Source organism: Gallus gallus, chromosome 11 (assembly GCF_016699485.2).
Source record: "Gallus gallus isolate bGalGal1 chromosome 11, bGalGal1.mat.broiler.GRCg7b, whole genome shotgun sequence".
Lineage (NCBI taxonomy): Eukaryota > Metazoa > Chordata > Aves > Galliformes > Phasianidae > Gallus > Gallus gallus.
Genome location: NC_052542.1, coordinates 17,945,644 through 17,962,747, shown reverse-complemented (window position 1 = coordinate 17,962,747; position 17,104 = coordinate 17,945,644). Strand labels below are relative to the sequence as shown.

Here is a 17,104-nt window from a genome sequence, read left to right as displayed (position 1 = left end):
GAGAGCAGATGAGAACATCGCTGTTATTTTCACCCAAGCCTCAGTTATCTCATTGCCCTTTTGACACCCCTTCCATCCCATTTGCTCTGCGGCACGTCTGCGCTGGGTGTCACCATGTCAGCCTGCATCCCCTGCGTGAGCATCCACCATGCCCTGGCTCCTCTGTGATGCCACCAAGGTCCCCTTCTGTGCCCATATGGGTCCATTTCTCACCCATGCCCACATTCCCTGAGCAAGGTGCTTGGCTCACCCCATGGCTGTGAGCAGGTCCAGTCCTCCCCATGTGGATGCTGATGGCCTGGGCAGGATGTTGGGTGACACTGAGTGACACTGGGTGACATTGGGTCACAGTGAGTGGCAGTGGCCACCCCAACCAAGTCCCCTCCAGCAGATCAGAACCACTGCGTCCAACCCGACCTCGTTACTTTGGGATCTGATAGGAGGACACACTGCCAGATTTGGGGGCTTTTAAGCTGTCAACTTTTCCTATCATTATTAGCAATGTTTTAAATAAGCTCTCGCCTCTGAAATTTGCTTCTGAAAGACAAGATTAATGAGCATTTCCTTTGGGGATTTATTGCACTGTTAATTATTCTCTCCCAGAAATTTGGTTCCGAATATTATCAGCCCCTTCCCCCTCCCCTCCCCCTTTTCTTTTTCAATTAAAAGTGATTAAAATTTGCTCTCTATAAAAGAAAAGTGTTTTTTTTTTTTTTAATTTTTTTAAAACCATCCCCTTCCTGATTAAGTATAATAGCCGAGAGAAGGAGATAACGGTGGCTGCGGTGGGACACGGCCGCCCCTTCGCCGCAGTGATGGGTGCGGGACCCGCAGGCGCGCTGCAGTGCGCGGCCGGACCCGCAGAGGGAGGCAGAGGGAAGCGGAGGGATGCGGGGGGGGGGAGCAGAGGGATGCGCGGAAAGCAGAGGTGTCCGGAGCCTCTGGGTGGTTCTGCTGCACTTCGGTGCCATTTCAGCGCAATTTCGGCGCAATTAGGTGCTATTTTAGTACCATTTCGATGCAATTTCAGTGCCATTTTGGTGCAATTTTGGTGCAATTTCAGCACACTTTGGTGCTATTTTAGTGCAATTTTGGTGACATTTTGGTGCCATTTTGGTGCCATTTCAGTACTATTTCAGTGTATTCCAATGCCATTTCAGTGCAATTTTGGTGCCATTTCAGTGCAGTTTCAGGGCAATTTTGGGGTATTCCAATGCCATTTCAGTGCAATTTTGGTGCAGTTTTGATGCAAATTCAGTGCAATTTTGGTGTATTTCAGTGCCATTTTAGTGTTATTTTGGTACCATTTCAGTGCCATTTTGGTGCCATTTTCATACACCAACCCCTCTAGGAAATGCTCCATGGGATACCAACGCTGATGGCCGTGGACATGGAGGTTCCAAAGCAGCACCCATTCCCCACAGAGCTGAGTTTCACCCCCAGAATGACTTTTTGGTGCAGGGAACAGCCCTGGAGAAGTGTCTGAGGGCTGCAGCAGGCGCAGGGCTCACACACTGTGTGCACTCCCCAGCAGACATTCCTCGTATGTCTCCCAAATGCAAAACATTCTGAAAATGCTCTGAACAAAAATGCTTGCTTGGTGGGGGACGGATCCGGTTACACCCAGGGCACAGGGGGAGTGGTGCTGGAAAACACCCTGCAGCCGAAACAGAGCCCCAGACATCATCCACGGCGAGGCTGGCTTTAACCCCACGCTATCCCTGTGCAGAAGTCCTGCTGGTTTTTGGGTTTTTGTTTTTTGTTTTTTTTTTGGCTGGTAGAAAGCAAAACAGGATGCTGAGCAAAATGCAAGGGCTGGGGACAAAGCCAGGCACTCATCTCACCATAGCCATGCTCACAAAGAGCTGGACCTGCAGCTGCATGTGGGCACCGAGACAAAACCCATCTCCATCCCCATCCCCGTTCACCCCATGGCAATTCCATCTCTGTTGATGGAGAAAACCCACTTTGGATTCCTCTGAACTGTTGCTCAGAGAGCAGCTTGTCACCCCCTCCAGCATGTTGCATGGCATTCTGGCATGATTTCCTTCCCTCTTGCCTATGGGGCTCTGCAGCAAACAGCAAGATAAGCACCAAAGGATGGAGCCAGGGCCAAGAACTGAGGGAGATGATGTGTGTCAATGGTGAATTCTGCAGCTTGGCACAGATATGACAGTGCCAGTGCCACACGTCATGAGCTGCCAGCTCTCTGCTAGGCTCACAGTGCACCGTGGCACGATGCAACCTTTGTTGTGCTGAGCTTCCCAGCCTGCCTTGGAGCACTGGTGCAATGTGAGCGCTGCATTTTGGGGCAGCACCCCCAAAGTCCCCATTGAGTTGTGGCAGCCGCCAAGGCTGAGAGCCGCCCTCTGTTCTCCCAAGGAGCAAAAAGGTGTGGGGCCCAGAAAATCCACATGGAGCTGTAAAAAAGGCTGAAGAACAGAGGCACATTCATGGTGCGCCTCGATCGACTGCTTGGTGTGGGTGATGGGAGCAGCTGCAGGCAGAACATGCTGGGATGTGATGGCAGGATCCTGCCCCAAGCTTTGGGGGCTGGCATCGGAGCCCTGTGGGATGCCTGCAGGGATGGGGCAGATCTGCTCCGCAAAGGTGCTTCATGGGGTTCCTCTCCCTTTTTGCAGGCGTTGAGAGCAAGGGGTGGATGTTCACAGCTCATGGCTGCAGACCCTATGCTATCGCTGAATCAGCAATGAAATGAAACTGAGGACTGCACCAAAACTGCCCAAGGATGGGGTCAGACTCACTTGTGGTTGCAGAGAACAAACCTTACAACATGCACACACGCAAAAATTGAGCATGGGGCATTGCAGAGGGCTGAAAAAAGGCATCATGCGAATGTCTGCATTTTGCTGGAGGTGAAGAAACAATCGGGCACAGCAGCATTGCGCATCCCTCCTCCACATGTGCTCACAAGATGCAGAATGAGGACGAGGGATTTCCTGACAGCTTTGGGGCATCGTTATGAGGGTGAGCAGGAGGATGCACAAAGCATGCCGACGCAGGAAGGGTGACCCAAGGAGAGGATGCTGCTGCCCTCCCCACAGGGAAAGCACAGCTGCAGCCATCCCCAGGGCTGGATTGCATGGTGAGGTGATGCTGTGAGCAAAGGGTGGCTGAAAAACATAGAAATTGCCCCCAAATGAGGCTGGAACCTAAGCAAGGTGGCCCACGCTGACCCTACTAACACACACTGCCTGCAGAAGGGCTGGAATGCACGTGTGGATGGCTCTGAGCATCCTTCCAGTGGGCAGAACTGGGGGAATGGGGGAGAAATGGGGCATTCTGTGGCATCAGGGACAGTGCGCCAGGCTTCCCAGTTCTTTCCTCATCTGAACCGCAGAAGGATTACAGAAAAAGAACACCAAGACCCAACCCTCTGGGAGTCTGCCCGAAGGAAAAAATGTGTCTTTTTATACCCTGGCTGGAAAACGGAATTCCTCCGGGCAGCGACAATCCTTCATCATTAAAAAAATACAACTCAGAAAGAAAACTTCTCACTTCTGATTGACGGACAAAGCCCCTCTCCGGGCCTTTCCTCCTCCCCCAGGGGCAGAGGCTGTGCCCAGGAGGTGCTCAGCTCCATATCCCCTCCTTCCCATCCCAGACAATCCCCAACGCGATACCGCCGGAAACCATTCATTTCCCCGTGCTGAGGTGCTAACGGGGGATTACCAAACCCAGCATAGTTTTATGCTGAATTCACACCCCAGCTGCTTTTTTTCCTTCACCTGGAGGCTCAATCCACCCTCAGCAATGGGGAATCAATGAAAGCCAGCACAGGGAGCGCATCCCTGCATGCGCAACAGAACGTTGCAGCTCAGATTGTTTGCACTGCTGTTCAGTTCGTTATGGCGATTGGGTTTAGGGAGAGGGGTGATGGAGCAGCATAGGGTGAAGTCGCTTTACCCCGATGCTTCCTGCCTGCGTGAACCCACACAGATCTGCTCACATGATGGGAAAGGCTCAGCAAACCAGGTGCATTCCCACCTGCACACAGCCTGCATTTCAGTGCCCTCCTGACAGGGAGAGCGGTATTTGTCACAGGATTCATCAACCCCCCCCCCAAGAAACTCCAAGTCCAAAGAAAGAAAAGGAATGAAACATCCGCCTGCATGTCCCTCTGTGCACCTGGGTGTCCATCCATATGTCCATCTGTCACACTGTGCATCCACCTGTACACCCATGTGTCCATCTGGGCATCTCTGTGTGCCTGCACATCCATCTGTGTGTCCATCTATGCACGCACAGGCATCTATATATCATCTGTGTGTTTGTCTGCATGTCTGCCTGCACATCTGTGTGCCTGCCTATGCATGTCTCTGTGTCCATCTGTGTGTCAGTCCATGCATCCATCTGTGTGCCCATCTGTGCATCCATTTGTCTGTCCATCTGCATATCCATCTGTACATCCACCTGTGTGTCCATCTGTGCCTCAGCCTGCACATCTGTCTGCACTTCTATGCATCTGCCTGGGCATCTGTCTGTCTGTGCATCCATGTTTCCACCTGTGCATCCAGGGCTGCACCCACCCATGTGTCAATCTATATATCTGCCCGTGCCCTGCTGCCCATTGCCCTTGGGTGTGGCACTGCCAGGCAGTGCCATCTGCCACCCCTGCACACCAAAGGGGCTTTTTCATGGGCCTGGGTGTCCCCATGGTGGGAGCTCCAGAAGGATATACATGCCAGAATGGCAGGGCTGGCTCATGGAAAAGACATAGAGGTGCAACCAAAGGGAAAACTGCCTGTCAGTTCTGGCTTGTCCCAGAAACAAAAGGATGTAGGACACCCCCTACAGTGCTGCCCAACCCTGGGCAGGCTGAGATCTGGATGCATGGCCCTGCCAGGACATCCTAGCATGCACAGGGGTGCTACAGTGTGGGACAATACATGCACCCACACCACCACAAACCACCCATGCGAGCAACCCTACAACAACAAGGTGGGAATCAGCAGGAGGGAAATGGGCTCATGAAGTTGTGATCCCCCAAACTGAGCCAAGGAGAGGAGGCAGAGGCACAGCGAGGAGACAACTCCCTCATCCCCATGTCCTGACACCCAGCCTTCCTTCTGTTGGCCACCCTTTAATCGTCCTCCCTGCGGGTTTCTAAACTGGGACTTGCAGCATCCGACTGGAGCAGACTTGTGCTTTGTGGTTGGTTGGTTTTTTTTTTAAATCTGTTTCTCACAAACCCGTTACAAAGGCAACAAAACACTGTCTGCCCCTGAAACACCCAGAGCCACAGTGCAGGTCCCCATGGCAGTCCCCATTCTGCCATGGCCAAAACGAGGAGAGCCAGGGCTGCTCAGTCCTTTGATCTGCTGCCAGCTTCCAGCCCAGCCTTTAGGTGATGGGATCCAAAAATCCCTGGAAGGCAGGGCTTGGCACAGCCAGAGATGCTGCCTCTGCCCTGCTGCTGTAATTATGCCACCAAACTTAGAAAGCAGCGGAAGAGCTGCATGTAACACTGCAACGAGGAGGATGTTTATCTGCAGCACGCTGTGTGTTGTTTTCCTTTGCGTGGCTCCAGCTGCCAACATGCAACCAAACCCAATTGCAAAGCCAGGTGCTGATGAAAGATGCTTCCTTCGAGCAATTAATACCTCTCCCCAGGACTCCCATTCTCCTGCCTGAGGAGGAATGATTTCTCTCCATCATCCTTGATGATTAGAATGGATATATGCATGGCAACCAGCAATGGCAGCAGGGATGACAGAGAAGAGCAGCCCATCCCTATCACGATGCCCCCATGCACCGCGCATCAATCTGCTGCTGCTTAAGGAAAGGCATGGATCAGAGCTGCTCCTCTCAGCTCTGCTTTATCTCTTCACTGCGTGACCCATCCTCTCCACATCAGCTTGGGCTCCATGCAGGGAACTGACAGTGCACACAGCCAGCATGGCTTTGGGTCTGCAAGCACCATCCTTGAAGCACCATTCCTTATACTCAGTCTGTACGTCCCCTCTTTTAGTGTGGCACCGTTTCCCCCTTGTCCTTTACCAACCCATTCTGGTGAAGAGTTTGTGCCCTTCCCTCTTACAGCCCTGCTTTAGGTATGGGAAGGCCGCTCTCAGACTTGCTGAGGGTGCACTGATCCCACTGCCAATGTCATCGATGAAGGCATTAAAGAGCACTGATCCCAGTGCTGCCCCTGATCTCCATATGGACACTGAGCCACTGACTGCCACTCTCCAGGTACCATCTTACAACTTATCCACAGAGCAGCTCCACCCATCAAATCCATATCCTTCCAATTTGGAGGGAAGGCTGTTACAGGGGACTGTGTCAAAGGCTTCACTGAAATCCAGCTAGGTGACATTAGCAGCTCTTCCCTTATCTGCTGACACCATTACACCATCACAGAAGGCCACTGGGGTGATCAGGCATCTTCTCCCAATTGGGTCTTCCCTGGAGGGATCTGTGTGCAAACTTGAAGTCCATTCGAACATCATTGGGAGTGCAGGGCCAGCCAGGTCCTGCAATGCACTGAGGAAGTTGCTGCAGCTGAACATGAGATGGTCCAGCAAATCCCAGCATGCTACTGGGAGCAAAGGGCTGAGCCGTGGAGAAATGGCCATAGCCCCTCCTTTGGTGACCTTCTCCCTGCCAAGCAGAGCCGTGGGCGAAAGGAAACATCAATATATCCATCTCAGCAGACTTTGGGGAGTTCCCTCCCAGCACCCTGCTGGTGGATGCTTCCCAAAGGCTGCACACAGCCTCCAACTCGCCCATCCCATGCAGCGTGTCACCGCGCAGTGACAGCCACCAACGCATCCCCCTCTGCAAAAACAACAGAGAAGGATAGAGCACTTTTGTTTCTTCCTCCTCTATTGACACAGCTGGGAGGGTTGGGGCCGGGATAGGGCTCCTCCTCCTCCAGAATGCTCCATGCATTCACTTTGTAGCTCCAGCAGCGCTGGAAGATGCACAGATCCTTCGACGGCACACACCAGCTGTGTGCAAGGGTATCCCTGGTGCTACGTTGGGGCCACCAGCAGGGTTGTAATGGGAATGACACACTCAGCACATTCCCCATGGGTCACCACTGATCCCTCAGCCCCAGGAAGAGCACCACCACCTCCCAGCAGCGCGATTCGCATCGCCACCGTTGGTGGGTTTGCTCCTCTTTGCCTCCAGAGAGGAGAGACAAATGCAAAGCATCCCTTGACTTTCCTGCCTCAATGGAACATCAGGTGAAGCAATAAAATGCTTCTTTTTTCCCTTTTATAGAGCTGTAAACTTAATTTCCTTTTAAACCATTTGCTTCCACTTAGAGCCCAACGGAGATCCTGTGCCACTGGCAAAGCTGCAGCTCCCATGTGCTGAAACCAGCATATAGAAGCAGAAGATGGCAGTTTTTTTGGTAAGCTTAAAAGTTCGTGGAAGGGAATCATAGAATTTCTCAGGCTGGAAAGGGCCTTGAAGATCATCAAGTCCAACTGCAACCTAACCAAACTACCCTAACAACCCTCCGCTAAATCACGTCTCTGAGCAAGAAGAAAGATGGAAAGATTGGAAGATGGAGTGGAGGAAAGAGAGGAAACTTCTTAGAGCATTAAGGGCCTACTTTCCATCTTAGGGCATTATGGGTCTATGGTCCATCTGGGAGGATTGGGATGGATGGACGGTGCTGCACCCGACACGCACACGAGCTGGAGCACACAGCACACCCCCAAGTTGCATTCCTCAAGCCCAGAAGTGTACTCTGCCACCCCTTTTGCATCTCCTGCCCACAGGCAGTGGCTGTGTCGCTGTCACCCACCTGGCACCCACAGATGGCTCTGTCCTACATGGGCTCCCTGCACGTTCCAGCTGTGTGCAGCTCTGTCTGGCAGCTCCTGGGCAACGGAGAGGCCATTCCTGATGCCCCCGGGGTGAATCCTTTGCTTGTGGCAGCTGTGCTTGTTCCGTGGTGCTCAGCGGGCAGCCCACATGCTGGGTCTGTGGGAAGAGGTAGTACTCAGGGTCAGGGGAATATTTGCCTGAGGGATGCTGGAGGTGGGCTCTATTCACCACCACAGTGACAGTGTCCTACCACCTCAGACTGCCATGCTACAGAGCCCCTGTGAATTATTTGACAGAAGCTGTTGCTGCAGAAAGCAAGGGTAGGGTTTTTGGTAGAGCCACCTGTCTGCATCCCCCTCCATAGCCCTCCCTGCTGCACCCCTGCAGCTGTGCTCGGGTTGCATGGGGACATGCAACGCTGCCTGCCCTGAGCTAGCAGAGGCAGTCATCCTGAAAGCACAATCACACTCTGAGCACAGCTAAATGCATGGAAAGAGTCATGCTTGACACAGCTCCCTGTGCAGCTCGTTAGCACCATGCACTCCGCTGTGCTCAGGGCTCCTTAATGAGCCCATCTCTGCCACCCCAACCCTCCCCAGTTGCACCGATTGCCCCATAACCAGGATGAAACCACCCCCATTCCCTGCCTATTTTCTGCTCCCAGCCTGATCCATGGCATCAATGCAGGCACACCTGGGGTGAATTCAGGCAGCACCAAAGATACCATAATGCTATAATAGGATGATGATAATAGCAGGTTGGCAAAGCCTTTGGCTACAGCAAAAGAGATTGAGCCCAAGTGCAGCAGTCAGAGGCAGAAATGAAGGAAAAGAGCTGCTCACCTGCAGAAGGCCTCAGTAAACAGGGAGCTCCTGCAAAAGATGCCCTCACCTCCACTGCCAGCCCTTAAATGAGCTCTGGGAAGGGGTGGATCCTGGCTCCAGCCCTTCCAGTCACTCAGGTGCATTGCATACAGCTGAGCTGCCCTGGGTTAGCCCTGCCTTCCCACCAGGTGTTCAATCACTGCTTCAGGCTGTGACTTAGCACTTCCACCACAGGTGCAAAGCACTGTGTTTTCTGATGGCCCAGACGAACAAAACCCAGCATGCAGGACTCGGGATGTGACCCAATTCCACCACCCTGGCTTCCAGCAGCTGCTGAAATGCACAGCCACCACCAGCAGCAGTGCCCCAATCTGCTGGGCTCCTCGAAAGCAGAAAACCTCCTGGAGCACAGCGTATGCCATTAAGGAGATCTGCACCACGTGAGCTCCCAGCCCTCAGACCAGTGGATCTGTACAAAAGATGTCCCTGGCGCTGGAGGCTCCCAACCCCCAGAAGTTTAAAGCACGACGTGAAGCTCACTTCAAAGAGCAGCAGCTTCCTCCTTGATAACATCAGGAGTCTGGATCAAAGGCTGCATCCTAGGAAGTTCGGCACAGGAGGGGAAAATAAAATTGCTTCCTTTAGAGCATTCCTCACTGCTGAAAATAAGCTGGTGTAGGAAAGCTGAAGCATCATCTATAGTTAGAGCTATAGAAGATGTCCAACTTGCTGCCCTAAGGGCTTTATGGGGCATCTTGCTAGTGGAGAGTAGGGACAGCAGCGGATCTCTGGATGCTCCTCTTCTGCAGCAACCCATGTGATCCACAAGGAGGGCTCTGATCACAGCACATTGAAACAAACCCCATCCGCCCACCAGCAAAATGACACCAATTTTTGGCACTGGGAGAGCGCGCAAACCACCAGAGAGCCGTGTCCTGCATAGGCAAGCTTTGCAAGAGCCCCTTGCACTGCTGGGGGCCAAATCATCAGATGTGCCACATGCATGTGCCATCTGTGAGCTCCTCCTGCAAGCCCACCCCTGTCTCCATCCCATTCAGAGGTCCCAGTCCTTTAGGCGGACGACTGCTCTTCGCCTCCTCCTCCTCCTGCCCCAGCACTGGGACAGCAGCTCCATTCTCTGCTGTGGCCTCGGTGATGATTGGTGCCTTTCAGGAGCAGGCTGGGTTTTTTTTCCTGCTCGCCGGCCCCAGATGAATTGCTCTGGGCAGAAGCGAGCAGACAGCATTGCCTGTATTCCACGCTTCATATGAAAACCAGATGCCACGACTACGATTACAAATCAAAGCTGACAGGGGGACGAGAGGTTTACTCAGGAATTGAGAGGGGGCACGAAACCTTTCCGACGGGGCTACCGTTCAGCCCTGACACACAGACCCACTGTTGTGCCCTGGGAGCTGTGACACCGAGCCTGAAAAATGCCCATGGGCTGCCCGTCCTGCAGCGCTCTGCCTTTCCCTTGGCCTCCAAACTGATGATAACCGGGATGAGGAGTCATTACCTGGGGAGCCCCTCGGTGCTGTTAGCTTTTAACTTAGCGCTGGCTGCATTTTGCACAGTGGGTGTGGGTTGTGCTGCATGTGGGGCTGCTCGTGTGGAGATGCATAGGCACAGTGGTGCAGGGATCCCAATGGGCAAAGCACCCCCCTGGGCTGCCAACCCCTGTCCCATCAGTCCTTGTCCTACCAGCCCCTGTTCCACAGCAGATCCTCATGGACAGCCCCAGCCCTGCACCCATCCCCAGGACCTCAGTGAATTCAGTGTTGCGAAACCCTCCCTAGCCAACATTCCCCTTCCATTTGTCTGGATTTCTCCCTCCTGCCAGAAGAGATTTCACAGAGCATCCACTGCCATCCCAGCCTGGGAGCATTTCAGCTCAGTGGCCAGAGGCAGAAAGCTGGCAGCGGAGGCTGGGGTGAGGAAGTGCTGTGGAATGGGAAGGATGTGATGCATTCAGATTATCATTGCTCCCCACCATCAGTCAGCCACCGGCTCTCAGGAACATCACACTGAGGGATTCTGGCTTCACCCCGAGAGCTGCTGTTGGACAGAGCAGAGATTCTACACCAGCATCCACAGAGCTCACAGTAGCTTCCGTAATCTCTTCCAACACCAATTATCCCAACTCCTAAAGCTTTCCCACTTGAATTCTCCAGCCTGCAGCTTTGGCTTTCCCACCAGGTGCTTCTCTCCTTGAAAGCAAACCTCAGCTCCTCAACTCACTCCTGGATCCTCCTATATTTTTGCACTAAAACTGAACTAACCCTTGTCCCTCAGATTCCTGCAGCATCACCCTGACAATCCTGGCTTCATTGCTTCAACCTCAGCAGCATCTCCAGGCTCCTGCAGCATCACCAAATGATTAAAACATAATTAGAGGTGTGGGGCTGGCAGGGAGGTGGTTCAGGCTCTATTTAATAATGCAAGAGCTGCAATGTGCTCTGCCTGGTGCTGTGCATGCCCTGCCTCCATGCTGTACTGTCACCACTTTGCACTGTCACTAACTTGTACTATCACCACACTGCATTGTCACTGTGTTGTACTGTTGCTAAGTTTCAGTGTCACCAAGTTGCATTGTCACCATGTTGCACTACTACCGTGCATTGCCACTAAGTTGCATCATCTCCATGCTGCACTGTCATTATGTTGCACTGTGACCTCACTGTATTGTCCCTGTGCTGCACTGTCACTATGTTGCACTGTGCTGCACTGTCACTGTGTTGCACCATCACTACATTGCACTGTCATTAAGCTGCATTGTCTCCATGCTGCACTGTCATTACTCTGCACTGTCACCACCCCACACTGTCGCTGTGCTGCTCCTTCACTACGTTGTACTGTCACCACATTGCACTTTCACCAGCCCAGCAGCATCAGGCCCTCCTACCGGGGCTCATCCCCACCCCAGAGGCACTCAGAAGGACTTGATATGGAATAACAGCTCAGCCTGACAGGGAAGGCTGTGGGGAAGGCTGCAGCACTGGAGCTGGGGATGCATTGCAGAGGAAGCATTCTTCACCCAAACTCAGGTTGGAGGTTTCAGTGAGTAGCATCTAAACTTTCCATTTCAGAAGCAATCCTTCACAGCTACAAGGAGAGCATTTAACATTCCCAAGCAGCTGCCAGCCCCAGTGCCAATGCAACCGATCCTGCACCATTCCCCTGCGCTACAGCAGCACTGAGCATCACACAGCAGCCGTGCCATGCTTTGGGGCCAGGCTGCCCAGCCGGGAGCGCGTGGGAACCCTGCCGAGCCCGACACCCTGTCACCAGCTCCAGAGCGCGCCTCTGAGCTCCAGCCAAGGAAAACACCATTGTGTCAGGAGCAGACGTGGGGCCGGTGCCAGCGAGGGCCGAACAGCAGCTCTTTGTGTCCCCCGGCAGTGCTCCAGCGTGGGGTTAGGTCAGCCCGAGCGCAGCTTTTCACTCTGAGCCTTTGTTAATCTATAGGGGAAATGAGCGGTGTTACGCGGCGGGGCTGGGTGGCACGGAGAGGGGGTGAGGAGGAAAGCAAGGCTGCCACATGAGGGGCCGGCAGCAGCTCAGTGGGATGGGAGCGATGCTATGGCCACCCCTACATTCCCCCAGGCCCCGAATCCCATGCCCAGCATCCCTCCTATATCTCATCCCTCCCTACATCCTGCACCCTGCATCCCTTCCCCCAAGCTGCATCCGCTGCATCCCATCCCCTGCATTGCATCCCCTGAATCCCGTCCCCTGCATTCCACCTACGTCCCACACACTGCGTCCCATCCCCTGAAATCCCCCTATATCCCATGCCCCGCATCCCACACCCTGCATCCTTCCTGTATCCCATCCCTCCCTGCAACCTGCACCCTGCATTCCATCCCCTGCAGTGCATCCCCTGCATCCTGTCCCCTACATCCCCCCTACATCCCACAGTGCCTCCCACCCCCTGTATACCCCCTATATCCCATGCCCTGAAATCCATGCCCAGCATCCCTCCTGTATCCCATCCCTCCCTGCATCCTGCACCCTGCATCTCATTCCCCAAGCTGCACCCCCTGCATCCTATCCCCTGCACTGCATCCCCTGCAGTGCATCCCCTGCATCCCCCCTATATCCCATCCCCTGCATCTCTCCCTGTACCCCACCTCTGTATCCCATCCCCTGTGTCCTCCCTGCATCCCATCCTGTCACCCAGGGACATGGGGGCCGTGCTGAACAAGGATGGGGGGCAGTTTTGATGGGCTCCCCCGGCTGCACAAGGTGCATGAGCCCTTGTGGGTTCGTTTCATGCACTGACAAACGATTTCATTTTGGTTCAGCTGCTGAAACCTCCTTCAGCAGCTTCTTAAGCTCTCCAAACCCGAGCTGCCTCCTGGGTATTTCCTGGGGATTTGAAAAGGTCTTTTAGAGAGAGAAGAGTGAGATGCAGCCTTGGCATCCTCATGACTCTCTGTTTGCAGGTTGGATACAGGGATCTGCAAAGCCTTTACTCTGCAGGATGGAGCACTCTGATGTGCCCAGAGTGCACCCCGGCCATTCGCCCTCTGTCCATCACCCCAAATCCAGGCATGGGGAACCCAGAGGTGCCACAAGCGCATGGACATCCATCCCCCCATCCGTAACAGCCATGCTCCAGGAGCTTCACGAACCCTTGGTTTATTTTCAGCAGACAAAATGTCAACATTTTTAGGCACAGAGGGATGGCCGGAGAGCCTGACCTGTCAACATCCAGAATGGAAAACACGCTCGTCAAGTGCTCGGGATGAGGTTCTAATTACTCCCCACATACCAGCCTGCATAAATACAGCACAGAAGTCCAAGAAAAGCACACACTGAGTCTGACGAGCTTTTCCCGGAGCTGAGCTCAGCCTCCTTTCCTTGTGAACCACACATTTCTGCTGCAGACAGCAGCTTGCTTCCTCCAGTGTGCTTTACGGTGGCCCTAAAGGTGAAGCTGTTTCACCCAGCACTTTGATACCAATGGGAACAGCGATGCTGCAGGATGCGAGGTGGGCAGATGTGTCTGAATGGTGTTAATGTGGGTTTGGGGGATGCTGGCCACCCCAGCCCCAAAGGATGTGCGGGCAGATTGGGATGCTGCTGGCGGTGCGTTGGGCTGCCACTCCAGGGATCCTGCAGTGCTCCCTGTTGGTGCCATCCCAAACCAGTGGATCTGCTTTGACTTGGTGACCACTTTATCATCTCCCCATTGCTCTGCAATGCAGATTTTCTTAAAAAAACAACCCGAAAAGCAGTGCTTGCGGGGCCGTTTGAAGCCCCACGTGGGGGACCTGCCCTCTGCAATCCATTTACCACTTGGCACCGCTCAGAGGGCTATTTTTAAAAGGTATGCAACTGTCCCAGAAACCCAACTTTGAAGTATGGTTCAAGGCTTTGTTGTTGGGAAAAGAAAGGGCTTTTAACGTCCGTAATTAAATGCAAACACGAGCGAGTTATGGGACTGGAGCTGGCCGAGGCAGGTCAGCTCTGCTCCACCAGTGCTGGATGCTGTCCACAGCACACTCCAGAGCCCGCTGCCCTTCTCTCATCACTGCAAAACGCTGCATTCTGCTGTCAGCTGGGAACACTTCCATCCTAGATGCTGCTAAGAATCAGGAGTGAGGAATCTGTTCCCATCAGTGCTGGTGTATGAAAGCCAGTCCTAAAGCTGGATGGGGTCAGCGCAGCCCCTGGAGCTTGGTGTTGATGGCCCCCGCTCCCAGCCTTCCTCCCCTCCTCTTCCTCCCAGTGCTGGGCTGATGGGGAGGCCGCTCCCCACCTGGTCAAGAGGGGAAAGCAATGCGTTGTGTGATGCTGGGAGAAATGGGGATCCCCTCATTCCTCCTTTGGAGGGTGGAAATTTGGAGCTGTTACCCCATGCTGGAGCAGGAGGGTTTTAATTCAACACAACAGCCTGATGGGAAGGGGCATTAAATACTCCCTGGCATGGTGATGGGGAGGGGGTAGGTGCTCGCTTGTAATTAAACAGCAACAGATCCAAGTCAAACTGAGAGGAGGCTCTGCTTTGAAAGGGACACTGATGCTCGCCTGCGGCTACATTTTTCACATGCCTTCCTAAGGAGATGGCTATCAGTGCACGGTTTGAGCCCTGTGGTTTGTAGGCTGCTGCGCATCGTGCCCGGCAAAGTCTCATGGTGCCAGGTGTGGGACGTGGGACAAATCCAAAGCTGTGGGTCGGGAAGGAGCCCAGCCTGGCGGCTGCATGGAAAACAGGTGGGCAGGCAGAGGGGCTGGCAGAGAGGCTGGAGCACTGCACCGAGGCCAAAACGCAGAGCACATACCTGCCAGCAACCGGCACACGCCTGCTGCTCCCAGCCCAGGAGCACTGGGGACAGGTGCCATGAAACCTGCCCGTAAATTCAATGGCTCCCCATTAACTGCAGCCCTAAAGCTCTGGGTGGGATATTCCCTTCTGAACCAGGGTTGGGATAAACCTATATGGTTTTCTTAGATGTCAACACGCCGCCCTCTCCAAGTCGGTGGTTCTGCCCTCTGCTCCAAAGTGGGAGAGGCAGCTCGGGGCCCTTTCAGTTACCCCTGTGTGACGCTGAGGAGCAATGCACTCTCCCTGCCAACATCCCCTGGCTTCCTGGGATGCTGCTGTAGGACCAACTGTGCAGCATCACCTCCACTGACCACCACATTGAGGCTTTGCAATAAGCAGAGCATCAGCAGTGATCACCGGAGGGGCTCCGACCGGTCAGCAGTGGGGATCTGTAGGGTGCAGATGAACCCCAAGCAAGCTCACGGGGTTTTCTCATCCTTAGTCTCAGGAGTTGCTTTGCTTGCAATAACACAAAGGCAACAGAGAGATTTGGGGAGTTACGTCCGTGTTCAGCCGCAGAAACTCAACCATGGCAAATCCACAGGGCTCTGTGCCCGAAGCGAGCAGGAAGAGATGATAACAAGAAGTCCCATTTCCAAGCCCAAGCAGACAGCACTTATGAAGGAGATAACTTTTTGACTGCAGACAGGCGGATGGTTGATCCTTTTTAATAGAAGTTGCATGGGACAGTATCATAGCTTTCTTGGCAAGCCAAGAACTGCTCCTTGCGAGTTGTTCCTTGGAAGCTCATCCCTCACTCTGTTTCCACACATGACAATGAGGCCTGACCCCATTTGGGGTGACGCTGTGAGTCCATGTGCACCCATATCTGGGGTCAGGAAATCAGGACTGGGTTGCAAGCAGAGATGTATGCGGCCCCACAGCCATGCAGCAGATCCACGCAGTGCTGCTTCCTGGCCACATTAAGGCCCCTTTATGCTCCTTGAGCCATGTAAAGAGGCCTCTAAGTGAGTGTAAATTAAATTTAAGTTAGTTCTGCTTCCTTCTGAAGGCCCCTTTACGGTTCCAGCGAGGGGTGAAAGTGCTGCGCTGTGCCGACGCGATAGGGATGGAGTCCCAGGGAGGATACAGCAGGAATCCCACGGCCATGCTCCTCCTTCCCAAGGGTGGAGCAGATCAGGATGTGGTTTTGAACATCCAGGAACACTTTTTCCCAGGCAGGTGAAGGCATTCTGCCAACCTGCGGCACAGGTGACTACATTGTGCCGGAGCACGCTTCCCCTGCAGCATTGTGATTATAGGGTATCCCGCAGAGCTCTCCATCCAAAGGTGCTGGGAGGTGCAGTGCAGCCAATTCTTGCATTTTCCCAAAAATACGACTGTGTCCTCAATGTGCCAAGAGCAACTCCTGCTGTCAGTGCATGCCCGATGGCTCCTGACGGCCGTAGGGTAGGGGATGCTCCGCCCTGCAGCACTGCTGCCCCACTGGGGCTTTACGCACCCTCAGCCGCTCCTCCTGGGCACAGAGACCACACTGCCTCCCTGCAGGAGCTGAGTACATTCCCCATAGCCTCGTGAGTCTCTCCCTGAGGATGACGACGAACCCTCAGCCCATCACCGTTTGCTCACAGGGTCGCAGCACCTCTCTCCCAGGGGGTCCCCGTGGGGTGGGAATCCCCTCCCCAAAGCGCACGGGTGCCAAACACCTCCGCTCCAGGCGCACGTTTCCAAAGCCACTCGCTCAGCCCCGAAGGAGTTAACGGAGCAGAGAGCGACTCGGATTCCTCCACCTAACCCTCCCAAGTCCCCGTATAACCAGACTTGGCACTTTGAGAAAGCTCCACAAATCCAGAGACTAAAACGCGCTGCCTTCCCTTCGTCAAGAGGAGGCAAGTCCCAGCTAATTGAGGAAACAGAGCCTTCCCCAGCCCCCTTCCAGCCTGCTTATTTATTTAGGGTCTTTTTCTCTCTCTCTCTTTCTCCCTCTCTTTTTTTTTTTTGTTCTTCCCCCAGCAAACATTAGGAAAAGAAAGTGCAAATTAATTTGGTGGGGCACGGCTGAGTTTTATGATGCTCCCCAGCTGGTGAGCAAGGTTAACCCCATCGCTGCATCCCGGGCACAGCATCCCCAGTGCCCACAGCCACTGCCCGGGGGGGGTCCCCCTGTGCCCATGCCCCT

At 53.9% G+C, this 17,104-nt stretch overlaps 1 protein-coding gene across 6 annotated transcripts in view; it reads right to left on the bottom strand.

Moving 5' to 3' along the window:
- Positions 1-17,104, bottom strand: part of ZNF469 (zinc finger protein 469) — a 134,192-nt gene that overhangs the window by 20,044 nt on the left and 97,044 nt on the right. For 4 of the 6 annotated variants that reach the window (XM_040707267.2, XM_040707266.2, XM_040707268.2 and 1 more), the window contains one exon: positions 7,784-7,962. The exons of the other annotated variants lie outside the window; for them this stretch is intronic. The gene's annotated coding sequence lies outside the window, so the exon portion shown is untranslated. The remainder of the gene's footprint in view (positions 1-7,783; positions 7,963-17,104) is intronic. 6 annotated transcript variants of the gene reach the window in all.